At 39.1% G+C, this 17,916-nt stretch overlaps 1 long non-coding RNA gene across 2 annotated transcripts in view; it reads right to left on the reverse strand.

Annotated features, from left to right (window-relative positions):
* The window catches only part of LOC113897041, an 876,355-nt gene that overhangs the window by 626,776 nt on the left and 231,663 nt on the right, over positions 1–17,916 (reverse strand). For both annotated transcript variants that reach the window (XR_003512220.1, XR_003512219.1), the window contains exon 4: positions 6,616–6,686. This is a non-coding gene — a long non-coding RNA (uncharacterized LOC113897041). The remainder of the gene's footprint in view (positions 1–6,615; positions 6,687–17,916) is intronic.

Here is a 17,916-nt window from a genome sequence, read left to right on the forward strand (position 1 = left end):
TTTACCTTTGCATTCTCTGTGCCCAATAAAGTTCTTGGTTTTTATTAATATTTTATGAATAAATGACAAATCCGAAGTTGACATCTTGCTATTTTGTTGGCAAAGCACAGATTTTATAAAATATGAACTGTATTTAGGGATTATGTGTTAGATATGTACGTGTTCATGGAAGAGGTGAGTGAACAAGTTAATGTATCAGCCAAATTATAGCAGATGGCTATAGGAAGTACATGCTAGTTACTGGACAAATAAACTGAAATGGCACTGAAGCAAGGCTGAAAAGATTGTAAAAGAAGCCCGGTTTTAAGGGAGAATGAATGGCCATGAGATAAGTGCTGATATAAAAGTTTGAGAGACAAACTTTGAAAAGCAGCCTGTGAGAAAGTGAAAACTGGGTAGTACCCAGGTTTTGATTAATCTAAATATTCCATATTTTGCCATCAAGGAATTTTGAACCTGATTCTAAGACCCACCCATGAGAAAAGGAAATAAGGACAGGTTGGTAGACATGCTGTGAGAGGCAGGGATGAGGCTGGATAAAGGGTGCTGATTGTGCTATGGTACAAATGTCGAACAGGTGATCTGGGTTTTGGTGTACACCACCGCAGTGTGAACTTTAGGCAAAGCATTTAAATTCTGCCTGCCTTTATGTCTCCATTTGTAAGATAAAGGATTTTGATATAATATTCTGAAGAGTCATTCCAATGCACTAGTCTGTGATTCAATTTAGCCTATCATTATCTAAACCACACCTGGAGGAAACTTCCCCAAGCCTAGAATTGCTCAATCTAAGGGGTTGAGAAGATACAGATGTATTGCAATAATCCCAGAAGGTGAGCTCCATGAGGGCAGAGATTTTTATGTTAGGTTTACTCCTATAAAACCTGTATCCAAAATAGTAAATGGCACATACTAGGCTCAGTATTTCTTGACTGAATGAATTGGGGAAATATCTCACAAAGACACTCCAAAACCTATTCTAAGCCTGTACTGTCTACATCACAGTCTTATTAATAAGCTTGTATATGTGTGTGTGTGTACGGTGTATTCACACAAATATAGGTCTCTTTCCTGTACCAACTTCCTACTGTGTTTTGGAACAATTCTATGCAGTGTGTGGTTATTTGTGCCACACAACCACAACATGAATGTGGGTATAGCCATGTGTCAAATGAGTCTCATTCTGTCCTAGATCTATCCACAAATGTCCATTAAAACTCTCCCAGGTATTGTAGGTTCCATTCCTGGAACCAAAGTGAACCCAGACAGATAATAATACGGTCCTCCCTAGAAAGTAGGATCTGAACAATTCTAGTTCAGCAGTTTTCAAGCTGTGCTCTTCATGCCCTTGAATCTCATGATATCACACAAAGAGCTGAATGGGTACGGCTCTGAGCTCATCATCTCTTGCACTAACTGGAGAAGTATCATGTTTACCTATCATGTGTTGAGTTTACCATTAATTTTTAATTTGAAGCAAGAATTCAGTGTTTTTAAAATATCTAAAAATCCTTGAATGTTCTATTCAAAATGTCCCAGTTTCTATAAATGAATAATAGTAATAGCTAATACTAATGAGCACTGACTATGTGGTACACTCTAAGAACTTCACCTGTATTCATTCATTTAATCCTCACAACATTTCTTTGGCATAGGTGTTGCTATTATTCTTAGTTTTCAGATGCAGAAACAGGGGAACAAAGAGGTTAGAAAACTTTCTCAAAGTCATGCATAGTTAGTAATTAGCAAAAATTCAAAGTGAGGTGCATTAGCTCCAGGATTCATGCTCTTAAACCACTCCTCTTTACTACTTATACTACCTAGGAAAAGCCAAAAGTAAGCACTCTGTGCCAGCTTCAGAGTAGATTTTGCTGGAAATCTCTTTAATAATTTTTACATGATCCTTCTTGATAGACAACAAAAATTTCAATAATAAGAAAAAAGCAAAAACTGTATCTGACCAGGAACTTTAAAACTGCATCCTGATTCAGTTCTCTCAGATCCAAACTCTTGGAATTAACAAGTTGATATGAAATTTGGATTTGTCCCCACACCAGTTTGACTTAAAGGTTTAACTTAATATGGGGCAACACCTCTGTCGTACACCTAACTGGCTCTGGCCCTTTAAGGAAACCCAAATACTTGGTGCCACAGACTCATTAATTAATAAAATGACAAGCTAAAGATACGCTAAGGTAGTCACGGCAAACCCCTAGATCCTGCTTGCTCATACCTCACCTGCTGCCTCTCTAAACCCTATCTCCACTCTGCTGTGAACTCTTAGATTGGAAACCCTTATTCCGTCTTGTTTCAGGACCTATTAGTGTTGCTTCTTGGCTTACCATAACCTGATGGGCTCAGACTTGGCTTGCCCCTATCGCTCTCCCAGTCAAGTACTGTCACGTGTTTGAATCCTGCTTTAGTTCTTGTCCTTTGGAACACAATTTCCAACACTAGCTTGTGTCCTGGTCTAGGATACCCAAGTCCCTCTCCTCTAGGGCTGTATATAGATGTTGCCCTCCTCAGTTTCACCTAAATGCTAGTTTATTCCAGTTCATTGTGCAGAAAATTTTATCATTCACCACAGCCAGAGGTGGGTCATTTATAACATGATTAGAGCATCTGAGTATCGACAAGGTGAGCCTGAATGAGTCTTTCAGAAACTCTAAAAAATAAGTTTATAAAGAAAATCAAGAAAAGGAAACTGGATTGCCTCACTTCCAAACTGTTACAACTGTCAAGAGCTTTTAAAGAGAGGTTTCAAAACCCAGGCTCAGAGAACTGAAAACTGAACATGTGCTATGGGGTATATTCTTGTCACTGAGGGTGGGTCACTGGAGGAAGCCCTCCCTTATACATTAATATACTTACACATTTAGCACTTAATGTAACTTCAGAAATTTAATGGAGTAATTTAAAAAAAAAATCACATATTTACGATTCACCTGGCTGCTTCTAATCCTCAACTCTTCACCCAAAGGGAAGAACAAAAATAGACTGATGAATCTTGCTGCATGTGGATTTCCAAGAATTTGTAACTGTATTTCCTACCCCTAAAAGTCATTCAACTTGATGCATAACTATTAAGTCCAGAATCAGAGGAAAGTAGGGTTAGGGTGTTTGTAAATAATACTCTATTCGAATAAAAGAGAGATGGAGTATCCTATGTTCTCAGTGAAGCTATGCTGATTTTAAACCAAGTATAATACTGACTAACTATGCCTGGCAGTTATGCATTAAAGGCATCGTCTGAGTGGCACTTTGCCCCACTGGGCCAGTAGAGTTTGCTCTGTTTTTTTAGTCTACAATATTTAGAACACGAGACTGCTCAAAGAGACCCAGGATGCACTCATACTTAAAACAAAGAACAGAAGAGGTATGCAAGAGGTTTAAGGATGTTCGTTTTCTTCTTTCAGAATAGGTTAGGTGGAAGAGTCATAAGCTAGTGAAGCACTACTAGTTACAGATACTGCCCAAGGCATTTGTCATGGTCATGAAGATGTTTCTCAGACCTTTCTCTGTGAGGAGAATGACTGATCTAGGCCTCAGCTGCTGCACTGTGAAATCCACCACTGCTTTCTCACGGAGGTCATGGTTCCCATGAGCTGCTCTTAACTAGCAACTGATTAAGGCTGGCTACTGAGGTGGGTCCATTTCTGGAGAGATGGAACTCCTCTGGTGGGGGACTTAGGCTCAAGGGCTTTTGTAGAACTATGCTACAGCCTAAGAGTGTTCCACCCATCCCTCTGTCCTTCCCTCTCCCCTCCACAAGGGCCACGCCTGCACTATGTTCTGAGGGTTTTCCCAACTACGCTTCTCTCCTTACCCACTTTCCCTTAAGTCATTCCCCTAATAAACCTCTTACGTATATAACCCTGTTTTACTGTCTGTTTCTCAGATGACCCAGACTTACACAATAGTTTTACATACACTGATTTGATTTAGTCTGCTCTTTACAAAAAGCTCATGAAATAGTTTATAATCAAACTTATTATAAAGCATATATAACCTGTTCCTTTAAAGAAGAATGCATGTTCAAGATATGGTAACAGGTGGAAAGAGGTCTAATTCTTGTGTGTATGAACAGTCCAGGGGAAGACCCCAGGCATGGCTGGGCTAAGGATTTTATCCATGTCATCAAGAATTACCATCTTTTGGCTCTGAAGTTCTCTGTTTTGGTCCTATTCCATGACAGCTTATGCTTTTCCTCTATTAACTCCAGGTTTATATCATTCTCTTCAAAACTCCAATGGTAGAAAGCTTCTGTCTTTCCAAACTCCAGTCAAACTCCTAGACATGACTTGATTGACCTGAATCAGATCACATGTTCATACCTGAGGTAATAACTGTGGCCTGGAGGATGGGATACACCGATTGGCTTAATGCTAGAAAAGATCCCACCCTAAAACTGAGAGAAAGATCAGTCTCATTTAACCATGAAGACTGAGAATAGGGAAGACGTGACTTCCATAGTGGAAAACTAGGATGTTCTTTTGAAAAGAAGGGGATAGTTTCCGAGCAACAGAAAATGGAAATCCAGGAATGTTAAACCATTTGCACAAGGAGGTGGTTCTTAAACTTTAGAGCACATCAGAATTACTTTGAGGGCTTGTTAAAATACATATTGCTGGGCTTTACTCTCAGAATTTCTGATTTAGTAGATCTAGATTGAGTTACAGGAATCTGCATTTCTAATAAGTTCCTAGTTGATGTTGATGCTGGTCTGAACCACTGCTCTGAATAAGTAAAATGTATTAACCCTTTTGAGTAATTTCTAAGTTCCAGGCATTACTATTAAGTTTTACATACATTATCTCATTTAGTCTTCACAATAACACTAGGAAGTAATTACTATTACTATCTTTATTTTAGTGTTTTGGGAAGCTAAGTTTCAAAAAGCCTAAGTAACTTTACCAAGGACACATATTAGAAAGTGTCACAATTGGAATTTAAACTCAAATGGCTCCTAAAGTAAATTTTCTAAGACAAATAGCCAGGAAAGAGGATGATATCTGCCTCAGGAAAGTAGAAACCAACTAGTTCCCCACTATTGGTTTATCCATGGCCTATGTGATTTGAAGTTTGAAAATCAATGAACTACCAGTTCCCCAAGATCATCCATGTTAATTGTATCTTAAGCACATATAGGCACATAAAGTGGTTATAAAAAATGATAATGGTTTCATGCCAATTTACAACCCAGACCAGAAGCCACACTATGGAAATACCTAGAAAGGATATGTTTCTCTCAGATATTTCCTCTTGAGTTCCTGCTACGATGTGAAATTTTAATATCTCATCAACTAGATAGCAGTCATAAACCACCATCTCTTTTTTATCTAGTTTCTAATGCAAGAAGAAGCACATTCTTAATAATGACCTAAACCAAGCTCATGAAATAGTGCTCAAGGATGATGAACTCTAAATGACGAGTGATTACTTTTAAATTCATGGCAACTTTCCTGAGCATTTTTACTACCTGCTTAATTTCTCTAGCAAACCACAGTCATTGTAACCTATAATATAAGCTGTTCATCTAGAGGAAGGAATTACTAGTTTCCTTAAAGGTTTATTGAATTTTAAAGAAGGATTTATCATGTCAGATCATGGTACATCCTGCTATCAAGCACAACCTCATGTTTACCACAACTGAATCATAAAAAATTATTAATTCCAGCCTCTAAATAGCCTGTATTTGAAGTAGGAAAACCACAAAGCTCAGACATGAAGGGAAAAGTAAAAGAATTCATGACAACTAGGATTTTAAACTCTGAATATTAGGAACTATGATTCAATCTCAGGAACTGCATTTATTCAATAAAGAACTGTAACAAATTTGCTATGCACAGGGCCCTGTGCTAAACACTGAAGAGGATGCAAAGAACATTAAAACATGAACACTTCCTTTAAAGAAACAACAGTCTGATAAGGGAACTGATAAAATACTTATGGCTTTTGAGCAACTATAACTAGCTGGATCTCAAATGTGAAATGAAAATTTCTCCTGCCATATAAATAAGTAAGAAATGTCACAGTCATCAGTGATTTCTGACCTCCAAATGTGAATGAGGATTCCCAAAACTGTGACTCAGGGGATGCCGCCACCCTCCATGGTGATTGCTGAGGAGCTGGGGCAATGCAAGAAGCAAGGTCAACAGGAAAACAGGATTGGCCCCAGATAGCTGAGATGCATATGAAAGGAATGAATTCAGTGAGCCCGGAGGCTTGCATCTTCCCATACACAGAATGATACATTCCCTAACTTGATACCTGACCTTCAATGTTCAGACTGCCTGCTGCCTTTGTTGTAAACTTGTATAGAGACTGACTTCTCCCCTGCCTCCTTCGAGCAGTTTTCTCAGAGTTACTGAGATGCTGTCTCCCAGGCTTGGAGTCCTAAACATTTCCATCAAATAAAATAACCCTTTACTTTCAGGTTGTGACTGTATTTTTTAGTCGACACAGACTAGATACCTAGTTAGGCTAACAACTTTAGTGCTCTATCAAGGATATTCAAAAATGCAATAGCTCAAACAAGATGTCCAGGGTAGGTACCTGCTCCAAGAACCAATAATGGACTCAGGGATTAAAAAATATATATATATGGTATCTTACCAGTATCTAGAGTCTAGGATCTTTCCATCTTCATGGACAAAACACAACATGTCACTATGTCCCGGTTCTACCTGGAAGAAAGAAGAAAGAGAACATGGAGACAACAGGTACAATGCCTTAAGGCCTAGGCCCAGAAGTGCACATATTACTTCTGTTTACGTTCCATTGGAAACAATTTAGTCATAGGGCCAGCCCTAATCACAAGAGAAAACAGAAAGCAAGGTCTAGTATTGGGCCCAAAAAAGGGGAGGATGAGTTTTGGTAGTCAGCTAGCAGTCTTCTCTCTCATACTACACATGATTTATTTCACTTGCTCTTTACAACTATACAATGATATCGCTGTTTTAACTTCCACATTACATATGATGTAATCAAGGCTTAGAGAGGTTAAACAACTGTTGCAAGTTCACATTAAGCCCCTGAGTAGAAGAACTGGAATTCACACCGCAGCACACCAGATTTCCAACCTGTGTATGCAGCCATTGTGAAGGGAACTGCAATGATACACTACGTTCGCACCACTCTAAATATGATGGCTTTAATATTCAGTTGCAAAGACTCAGGCATGACTGAGCAACTATCACTCACTCACTAATATTGGGTAGAGTATGAAAAGAGATCTTTTTCTTTTAATGTGAAAGTAGTTAATAGTAATGATGCATATGTGCATTCATAAAAATTGTGAATTTTGACAAGAGGCCAAAAAACTACAACCTGTGACCCACCTATCACCAATAGAGAGCCATTTACTTCACTACAGCTTATATCCTGCAAATCTTTTCATCCTGCTTTTGTATTTTATTGGGGGTAATGTCAGGTAATGTTATTATAATTAAGCCATTTTCTATATAGAAGGTGTTATTTGGCCAGAGCCAAGAAGAATTGCAATCAAGGCAGAGCTGGTTGTGGACGCTAACTTGAAAACTGTAACTGAGCTGCCTGACATTTGAAAGATTTGGGAATTGTTTTTATTGTCATTTTGTTTCACAAGTACAATTTGATTTCTACAGGCTTTTTTATTCACCATATTTCGAATGTCTGCCACCATGTACCAAAGCAGACAGATAGTGGTGCCAGCAAAGGGAATCTTAGGCTGTCTGCCACTTGGAATGTGAAGAGAGGCATAGTGGCTCTTTATTTCAAAAGGGTATCTGCCACTTTCTGAAGGTAACTCAACATCTGCAGGTTTGAGAATACAAAGAGGAAAATAAAAGGAAGGATAAGAGAGGGCAAGCTGGAGCAAGGAAACAAGAGTTTGGTAAATAACAGTGTTTAAAAAATATCTGAGTATTAAAGAGCTTAAAAACCATGTTGGATATCTGAATTTTTTGTTTTAATTCTTTAAAATGAAAGAAAATTCAGAACCTGGTGATTTTTGCTAGACAGCTCATCACTTTCTGCTTGCAAATGACATGTGCTAGGCAGTTAGCATTCAGGACTGGAAGGAGTGATTAGCTTGGGCTCACCACACTGTCATACAACCTTACCCATGGCTGGCAAAATACCTATCAGTGATACAGCAGCAGCAACAGCAGCAGCAGCCTTGTCATCTCACACTGAGAAAGGAGGGCTGGTGCTGGTGGATAAGTGACAGAAAGTTTGATGTCTGGCCATTTGTCACTGGAAAAACTCCAACAGACAAAAGGAAGTGCAGCAGATGTGCAATCCTAGGACAACTCAGGTGAAATAAATGCTCAAACCTCCACCCCCATATTTTATATGTGCATCTAGAGCAACAGGCCAGGCACTACACCACACGATGGACTTCTCTCCACCGCAGGTTCTGCAGATGTCTTCATGGCCATGATTTAATTCCACTGTCTCCTCTCAGGCCAGTATATAGTCTTGCTCTTTCTTTTTCCAAGATCCTCCCTAAGGCTATGATCCTACTTTAAGAGGCAAGAGAAATATTAGTCAACAAGTAGCTCTTCTCAAATTGAGTATATGTACACATTGGAAAATTCCTCAGAGGCCAAGATGGAGTAGAAACAAGGGGTGGATATTGTTGGGAGGCAAGTCTCCATGGATCTCTCACAATTTCACACATTTTTGCACACAGAGGAAGCTTTTGTTCTAGACTACCTTCAAACAGCAAAGAGACTTGAAAGATAGAGAGTTCCTTCTTGTGGAGGAAATGGTAGGTTTGTTTATTGTCCTGTATTAAGAGAGGTAACATCTCCCCTGGGACTATTGAGGTTGAGATGGGTCTCAACAGGACTATTGAGAGGTTGGGTGGGTCTATTTGCAGCCTGCTATGAAAGATTTAGGTTTCCTAATCTTGGGGGCTAATCTTAAGGGAAATCAACCCTGAATACTCATTGGAAGGACTGATGCTCAAGCTGAAACTCCAGTATTTTGGCATCTGATGCCAACAGCTGATTCATTGGAAAAGTACCTGATGCTGAGCAAGATTGAGGACAGAAGGAGAACAGGGCGTCAGAGGATGAGACGGCTGGATGGCATCACCAATGCAATGGACATGAACTTGGGCAAACTTTGGGGGATGGTGAGGGACAGAGAGGCCTGGCATGCTGCTGTCAGTGGAGTCACAAAGAGTCAGACACAACTGAGTGACTGAACAACAATAAAATCTTGAGGTTCCTCAGTTATCACACAAACTCATTGCATGGGCTGCATTTCTGGAACTTCTGCCTCACCTCTGTGAGTGGTGGGCAAAAAAGGGAACAAATGCCAACCTGAAGCTCATGCTGCTTCCATTGCCATGAATAATAAAGTTCTTTGTCTCTAAGACAGGAGTCTTGTATTTCCTGCTTGCATCCTTGAAACTACAGCAGGCTGACTTGCTAGGCTGCCAGTAGAGTGAAACTACAGATCCTTCATAGTCTGGACAATCACTTCTCTGTAGTTTTGTCTAGTACTCAGTATCAACTTAGTTCCAAGAACACTTTGTTTTCTCCCCTTTGTCTATGTACCTCTGACATTTATATAAATCCTATTATGACATGATTGAAAGTCAATATTCAAATGAATGTCTTTTTCTCATGGCACTTAATGTTCCTAAGACAAAGGTCCATGCTTTAATCATTTTTGTAACTTCAACTATTAGTATAAAGTAGATGCTTAATAAATGAATCAAGCTAGGGGATTTGAAACAGCCAACTTGAGTTCTCCAGATATTATCTATCTTCTTGGCACAGTAAACTCTCCATCTGGTTCCTACTTATGCATGAAGTTTTAAGATATTTTTGTCAAATCATAGATTCAGCCATCATGACAACTGTTAGCATCAAGTACCCACAATTTCATTTGGCGGTAGCAAAACTATAAGAATGATCTATAACTGAGAGGCACAAAGAGGCTAGTGCAGTGATTCTGCTTGTTGGAAAACCACAGCAAAAAGTCTTGCTGTAATTGAGTATTTCTCCAAATGTTTTTGCCTATATTCTAGGAAAAACACAGTCTGCGAGTAAAATGTTCTTACCAGGAATATGGCATCTTTTCTGAGATTCCAGTGTCTCAGCATATAGAAAGTAACAGTACCATAGTTTTCAAGACTAACTGTGATCCTTCCATAATTTTCCCCAGAAGAACAAACTCATTTCTTTACCTTCCCTGACCTCTTGATTCTCTTCTTTTTTTTCCCCCTTTTTTTCTCTCCTCTTTTTCCCCCTCTTACCCCACTAATGGATAGATCTGAATGACAGATGTGCAAGGAAGCAACGGTGGTTCCCAGTGTTCCCAGCAATTACATACGGTGGTAGTGGTTTAGTCGTAAGTTGTCTCCACTCTTGCGACCCCGTGGACTGTAGCCTAACAGGCTCCTCTGTCCATGGGATTCTCCAGGCAAGAATAGTGGAGTGGGTTGCCATTTCCTTCTCCAGGGGATCTTCCCAAACCAAGAATTGAACCCGGGTCGCCTGCATTGCAGGCAGATTCTTTACCAACTGAGCTATGAGGGAAGCCCCCCTGGTGTCATTTCCTAAGAGGGGACATTAGGTGAGAACAAATTTCCGTGGGAAGAGATTTATAGTTAGAGTGAAATAGGAACATTTTATTTCCTCAATATCTTTTTTTTTTAAGGGAAATAAAAATTTCCTCTATACAAGCATAGTTTGATCATAACTTTAGTATTCGGCACAATTCAAAAACTCATTTTGCACCAAAGCGAAGAAATATATTTGAAACTGCTTCCCCAATCCTCTTACACTCAATTCCCAAGAAAAAGCAAAAGGTATAAAATTTTGCAGATTCTACAATATCCTTTAGTTATAAGAAACTGGTATGTATAAGACAGATTTCTAGAGATGTAAATAAATCTTGCTAAAATGAAATCAAAGTTACCCAAAAGTTTGTAATAGATATTGATAAGGACTAATGAAAGACACTGTCTTTATTTCTACCTTTGAAGATCATAATTATAATTAAATAGCTTTACCCACATTACTGTATTTTAAGACTGATTAATTCACCTTAATTGCTTCTTCTGTTCCTTACCCCTCACTGACAACACTCTGTGATTTAAAATAATTTGAGACACTGCTTTCTAATATGAAAGAAAAAAAGGAACAAATGGTATACTCTAATAACCTAAAGGCAAGTGTTTGACTTTCAACTCAGCCATTTACCAGTTTGTGGCAAATCCCTTTAGTTTAACTAACTTCAGTTTCCTTATCTGTAAAGTGTCAGATACACAGTGTCAACCTTAAGGGTTTTGTGGTGGTTAAATAATACAAAAGGGTTTCCATACAACTTGTTACATGGCGAATATTCAAAGATTAACACTAGTTACCATTTTGTGAGACTTATGACATGTCAGGCACTATGCTGAACACTTTAACGTTTAGTAGCTTATTTAATAAAGTACGTATTATTAAAAGTCCTGTTTTACTGATGAGGACATTGGCATCAGAGAAATTAAATAATTTATCCGAGGCCATAGAATTAGTCATTAACTGCACAAGGCTAGAAGCCCAGCCAGATTTTCTGACTCTGGGTCCAGGATTCTTTCCAATAAATATAAACAACTGGGAATAGATGTAAACTGGTTCCATTTCATGCTTCAATCTAGCCAAACAAACTGCCACTTGCTTTCTCACAAACATACCACAGGGTCACATCTTTACAAATTTCATGAATAAGTTTGATTTGAGATAATTTCTGATTCAGGAGCTGGGATTTGCTGATCTCTGAAGCCACTTTGCTAACTAAAGTCCGGCTAGTCAAGGCTATGGTTTTTCCAGTGGTCATGTATGGATGTGAGAGTTGGACTGTGAAGAAGGCTGAGCGTCCAAGAATTGATGCTTTTGAACTGTCGTGTTGGAGAAGACTCTTGAGAGTCCCTTGGACTGCAAGGAGATCCAACTAGTCCATTCTGAAGATCAGCCCTGGGATTTCTTTGGAAGGAATGAAGCTAAAGCTGAAACTCCAGTACTTTGGCCACCTCATGCGAAGAGTTGACTCATTGGAAAAGACTGTGATGCTGGGAGGGATTGGGGGCAGGAGGAGAAGGGGACGACAGAGAATGAGATGGCTGGATGGCATCACTGACTCCATGGCCATGAGTCTGAGTGAACTCCAGGAGTTGGTGATGGACAGGGAGGCCTGGCATGCTGCGATTCATGGGGTCGCAAAGAGTCAGACACGACTGAGCGACTGAACTGAACTGAAGCCACTTTTGCTTTCTAGGGCAGAAGTTGAGATCAAGGGCACCTACTGTAATGGGAGATAACAACTATCCTTACATCTGAGTTCAGTAAAGCATCAACCCCCCTCAAGAGGTTTAACTCTCTCCTCAGCTGTCTGCATTTGAATCTTAGGAATAGTCCACTGTAGACCTTCTTTTCCTGCTCCCAACCTTAGAGTGTTGAATCTTTTCCCCTTTCCAGTGACGTTACTCCAAACATTTTTCAAGCTTCTTAAATATAAGTGGCTCTCTTCATAGTGGCCTTATGTCTGGTACAGATGCCATCCTAGTACCCTATCCCTCACTTGGCTCCATATTTTCATTCATGTTTCTATTAAGGGTCTAAGCTCTAGTCTGATCTCCCCTATAATCAGGTTCATAGTTTCATATTTATATTCTTGTGTATATATTAAAAACTTGCCTAAGGATCTTTTGGTTTTCCCAAGTGGCTCAGTGGTAAAGAATCTGCCAGCCAATGCAGGAGATAGAGGTTCTATCCCTGGGTCAGGAAGATCCCCTGGAGAAGGAAATGGCAACCCACTCCAGTATCCTTACCAGGGGAATCCCATGGAGCAGAGGAGCTCAGCAAGCTACATTCCATGGGGTTGCAAAAGAGTCGCACATGACTCAGCAACTAAACAACAACAAAGAAATTTTTATAGTAAAATAGTATATATTTCTTGGAAATTTTTCAAACAGTATAGACATAAAAGTGGAAGCCAACCCTCCTAATCTTACTCTACTTCTTGAAGGTGAATAGTACTAGTAATTTAGTATGCATTACTCTACCCTCTTCTGTATATAACAGCTACCAGTGCATGCATGTTCATTTGCTCAGTCATGTCCAACTCTGCGACCTCATGGTTTGTAGCCCACCAGGCTCCTCCATCCCTGGGATTTCCCAGGCAAGAATAGTGGAGTGGGTTGCCATTTCTTTCTCCAACATATACCCACTTGCATATAAATATGTATATGGTATATTATATAAATTTACATATATATTATGACTTTCCTGGTGGCTCAGATGGTAAAATGTCTGTCTACAATGCGGGAGACCTGGGTTCGATCCCTGGGTTGGGAAGATCCACTGGAGAAGGAAATGGCAATCCACTCCAGTATTATTGCCTGGAAAATCCCATGGACAAAGGAGCCTAGTAGGCTACACTCCATGGGGTCACAAAGATTCAGACAATACTGAGTGACTTTGCTCACTTACATATATATTATTTATTGCATATGCAGCAAATATATACATACTATATATATATATATATAATATAATTTCTTTGCATAAATTGATAATGGATAAATGGAAACATAGACTCTGCAATTTGCTTTCTTCAATAAACAATATGTCATAGACACATTTCCATGTCAATACATATAGAAACACCTAGTTATTTTTGATAACACTATGATAAGAAAACCTTCCTAAGTGAACAATGCAAAGAAATAGAGGAAAACTATAGAATGGGGAAGACTAGAGATCTCTTCAAGAAAATTAGAGATACCAAGGGAACATTTCATGCAAAGATGGGAACAATAAAGGACAGAAACAGTATGGAACTAACAGAAGCTGAAGATATTAAGAAGAGGTGGCAAGAATATACAGAAGAATTATACAAAAAAGATCTTCATGACCCAGATAACCATAATGGTGTGATCACTCACCTAGAGCCAGATATCTTACAGTGCAAGGTTAAGTGGGCCTTAGGAAGCATCACTACAAACAAAGCTAGTGGAGGTGATGGAATTCTAGATGACCTATTTCAAATCCTAACAGATGATGCTGTGAAAGGGCTGCTTTCAATATGTCAGCAAATTTGGAAAACTCAGCAGTGGCCACAGGACTGGAAAAGGCCAGTTTTCATTCCAATCCCAAAGAAGGGAGAGGCCAAACTGTGTTCAAACTACCACACAGTTGCACTCATTTCATATGCTAGCAAAGTGATGCTCAAAATTCTCTAAGCTAGAATTCCAGAACGGTCAAGCTGGATTTTGAAAAGTCAGAGGAACCAAAGATTAAATTGCCAACATTTGTTGGATCATAGAAAAAGCAAGAGAATTCCAGAAAACCACCTACTTCTGCTTCATTGACTATGCTAAAGCCTTTGACTGTATGTCTTTTTCCACAACAAACTGTGGAAAATTCTTCAAGAGATGGGAATACCAGACCACCTTACCTGTCTCCTGAGAAATCTGCATGCATGTCAACAACCAATAGTTAGAACCGGACATGAAACAAAAGACTGGTTCCAAATTGGGAAAGGGATATGCCAAGGCTGTATATTGTCACCCTGCTTATTTAACTTATATGCAGAGTACATCATGTGAAATGCCAGACTGGATGAAGCACAAGCTGGAATTAAGATTGCGGGGAGAAATATCAATAACCTCAGATATGCAGATGATACCACCCTTAGCACAGAAAGCAAAGAGGAACTAAAGAGCCACTTGATGAAGGTGAAAGATAAGAATTAAAAAGGTGGCTTAAAACTCAACATTCAAAAAATGAACATCATGGCATCCATTTCCATCACTTCATGGCAAATAGATAAGTAACAATGGAAACAGAGAGAGATTTTATTTTCTTGGGCTCCAAAATCACTGCAGATGGTGACTGCAGCCATAAAATTAAAAGATGCTTGCTCCATAGAAGACTATTATGACAAATCTAGACAGCATATTAAAAAGCAGAGACATTACTTAGCTGACAAAGGTCCATATATTCATGCTATGGTTTTTCCAGTAGTCATGTATGGATGTGAGAGTTGGACCATAAAAAAGGCTGAGCATCAAAGAATTGATGCTTTGGAATTGTGGTGTTGGAGAAGACTCTTGGGAGTCACTTGTACTGAAAGGAGATCAAAGCACTCCATCCTAAAGGAAATCAACCCTCAATATTCATTGGAAAGACTGATGCTGAAGCTGAAACTCCAATACTTTGGCCACCTGATGTGATGAACTGACTGATTAGAGAAGACCCTGATGCTGGGAAAGATTGAAGGCAGGAGAAGGGGGTGACAGAGGACGAGATGGTTGGATGGCATCACCAACTCAATGCACATGAGTTTGAGCAAGCTCCAGAAGATGGTGAAGGAGAGCAAAGCCTAGGATGCCACTGTCCATGGCATCACAAAGAGCTGGACACGACTGACAGACTGAACAACAACAATACTCTACTATATCAGTGTACTCTATTTAGCCAATTTCATACTGATGGACATTCATATTCTTCCCAGTTTGGGAGATATTATAACCAACACTGCAATAAATATCCTTGGAAATAAGTGTTTAAGTATTTTTATAGGATGCATTCCCAGAAGTGGCATTGCTGAGTCAACGGGTATACACAGGTAAAATTTTGATAGACATTGTCAAATCACCCTCTTCCTCATTGTATTTGAGAGTACTTATTTCCCAAAATATTCTCCAACATTGGATATAAGCAACTTTTTTTCACAATATGATAGGCATAAAAACCTTATTTCAATTTATAATTCATCAACTATTAATGAAATTCAATATTACAGTTTCAATTCTACCACCCATGAAGGTCTATTAGAGTTGCATCTTAATTCAGTCTAGGTTTCCTGCTGATGTCCCTGATGACTCATCACTACCACATTTTAGACAGACACTTTGATCATCTACCATCCCCATCACTTTATACAAGAACCTGAAGCCCAGAGAGGTTGGAGACATGTCAGCGCTCAAGTTGATACACAGTGAAATTGAAACTGAGGAGGGCCAATGCAGTTACATTCTTTCTTGTTACTAGTTACTGTCCTAAGCAGATATTAAATTCTTATTCATTTTAATGTCTGTCCATTGTGTCTGACATGCTGCAGTAAGTACTAGATAACTTTTTATTAAATAAATGAATTGAAATAAAACAAGCTCTTTTGTTCTCTTATAGTAAGAAGATGTATCAGTAGATGTCCCTAGTAATTATAACATTGAAAGCAAAAAGACAACACTAGGTTTTTATTTATTTCCTATAATGTGATATCCAAATCATATTTGTGGTAATATAGAAAAATACAGATATACACAAAATATTTAACAGACAAGATTATTCAACCAAGTGGGTAATTATCAATGACATTTTACTTTGTAGCTAAAAGCAAAGCCTTCAGAATAAGAACTAGGGTCCAGCAACACAGAGAGCAGAAGGATATGGTTAAATTATTTACAGTAAGGATACATAAGAGACTCAGGTTCAATCCTGGGTTGGGCAGATCCCTGAAGGAGAACATTGCAACCCATCCAGTATTCTTGCCTGGAGAATCCTCATGGACAGAAGAGCCTGATGGGCTACTAATGTGACTGATCATGCATGCACATGCACACAGAAATGAAAAGTGAAAGTGTTAGTCACCCAGTCATGTCCAACTCTTTGCAACCCCATGGACTGTAGCCCACCAGGTTCCGCTATCCACGGGATTTCCCAGGCAAGAATACTGGGGTGGGTTGCTATTTCCTCCTCCAGGAGATCTTCCCAACCTAGGGATCAAACTTGGGTCTCCCAATTTACAAGAAGATTCTTTAAGAATCTTTACAAAATGGTCAGCCTCAAATTTTTCCTGAAGGAAAAATAAGAGAACTACAGTGGAAGGAATCTAGTCATGAGCAAATGTAGGAAGCTGAGCTCTAGGGAACAACTGGAATTGGGCCTAGGAACTTCCTTCCTCTTTTCTGCTTGCACCCATGTAACCTAATAACCACACCATTCTCCACATCCCATAATGTTCCATCATCCCCGCCACATATCCCTCATTCTAAGAGGACATCAATTAACTGTACTCATTTTTATTGCGGTAAAATTACCACAAACTTAGTGATTTAAAACAATACCCATTTATTACCTCATAACTCTTTAGGTTAGAAGTCTAGGCAGAGAATAGCTGGGCCTGGGCTCCTTGCTCACTGTCTCACAAGGCTGAAATCAAGGTGTAGTTCATTCACACTGTTGGAAGGATACAGTTTCTTCTTTTTGTAGGACATAGACCACATTTTCTTGCTAGCTCTTGACTCTTAGCTCCCAGAGGCTGCCCTTGGGTTATAGTAATATATGGTAATACCTCATAAGGCCATATCACAGTCTGGCAGCTCACTTCAAAGCCAACAGAAGCATCTCCCTCCAGTCTGCTGTGACAGTAATATATGTGACATAAGGTAATCATGTGAGTGACCACCACCTTTGTTGTGTCATATAACTTAATGAAGGGAGCTACTGCTCCATCACAGTCACAATTTCCATCCACACTCCAGGGAAGTGGATTATTCAAGGCACGAATGCTAGGAATCTGAGGAACCATCTCAGAATTCTGCCTGCCACATAAATACAGCAGAGAGAAGCCCAAGGTGACTCTGACAAAATACTAATGACTAGCAGGTATGACAAAAGATGCCAAGCCCCATTAACAGCCTAGGAAATGGGAGTAACAACCATGAGACAACAACCAGGAAATGTTTTAAACAAGGAAGAATATATTCTGAAGAGTTTTAACAGATTTTGTTGATTTGAAAATGATCATGTATGATATATCTTAAGACATAAGTAGTTGAGATTTCCGAGTTTTCAAAACATCAATTAATGGTATTATATCAATAATAAAATCAGTATTTTCCTACTTAAAAATAATTCAATATAA

Source organism: Bos indicus x Bos taurus, chromosome 8 (genome assembly GCF_003369695.1).
Source record: "Bos indicus x Bos taurus breed Angus x Brahman F1 hybrid chromosome 8, Bos_hybrid_MaternalHap_v2.0, whole genome shotgun sequence".
Taxonomy (NCBI): domain Eukaryota; kingdom Metazoa; phylum Chordata; class Mammalia; order Artiodactyla; family Bovidae; genus Bos; species Bos indicus x Bos taurus.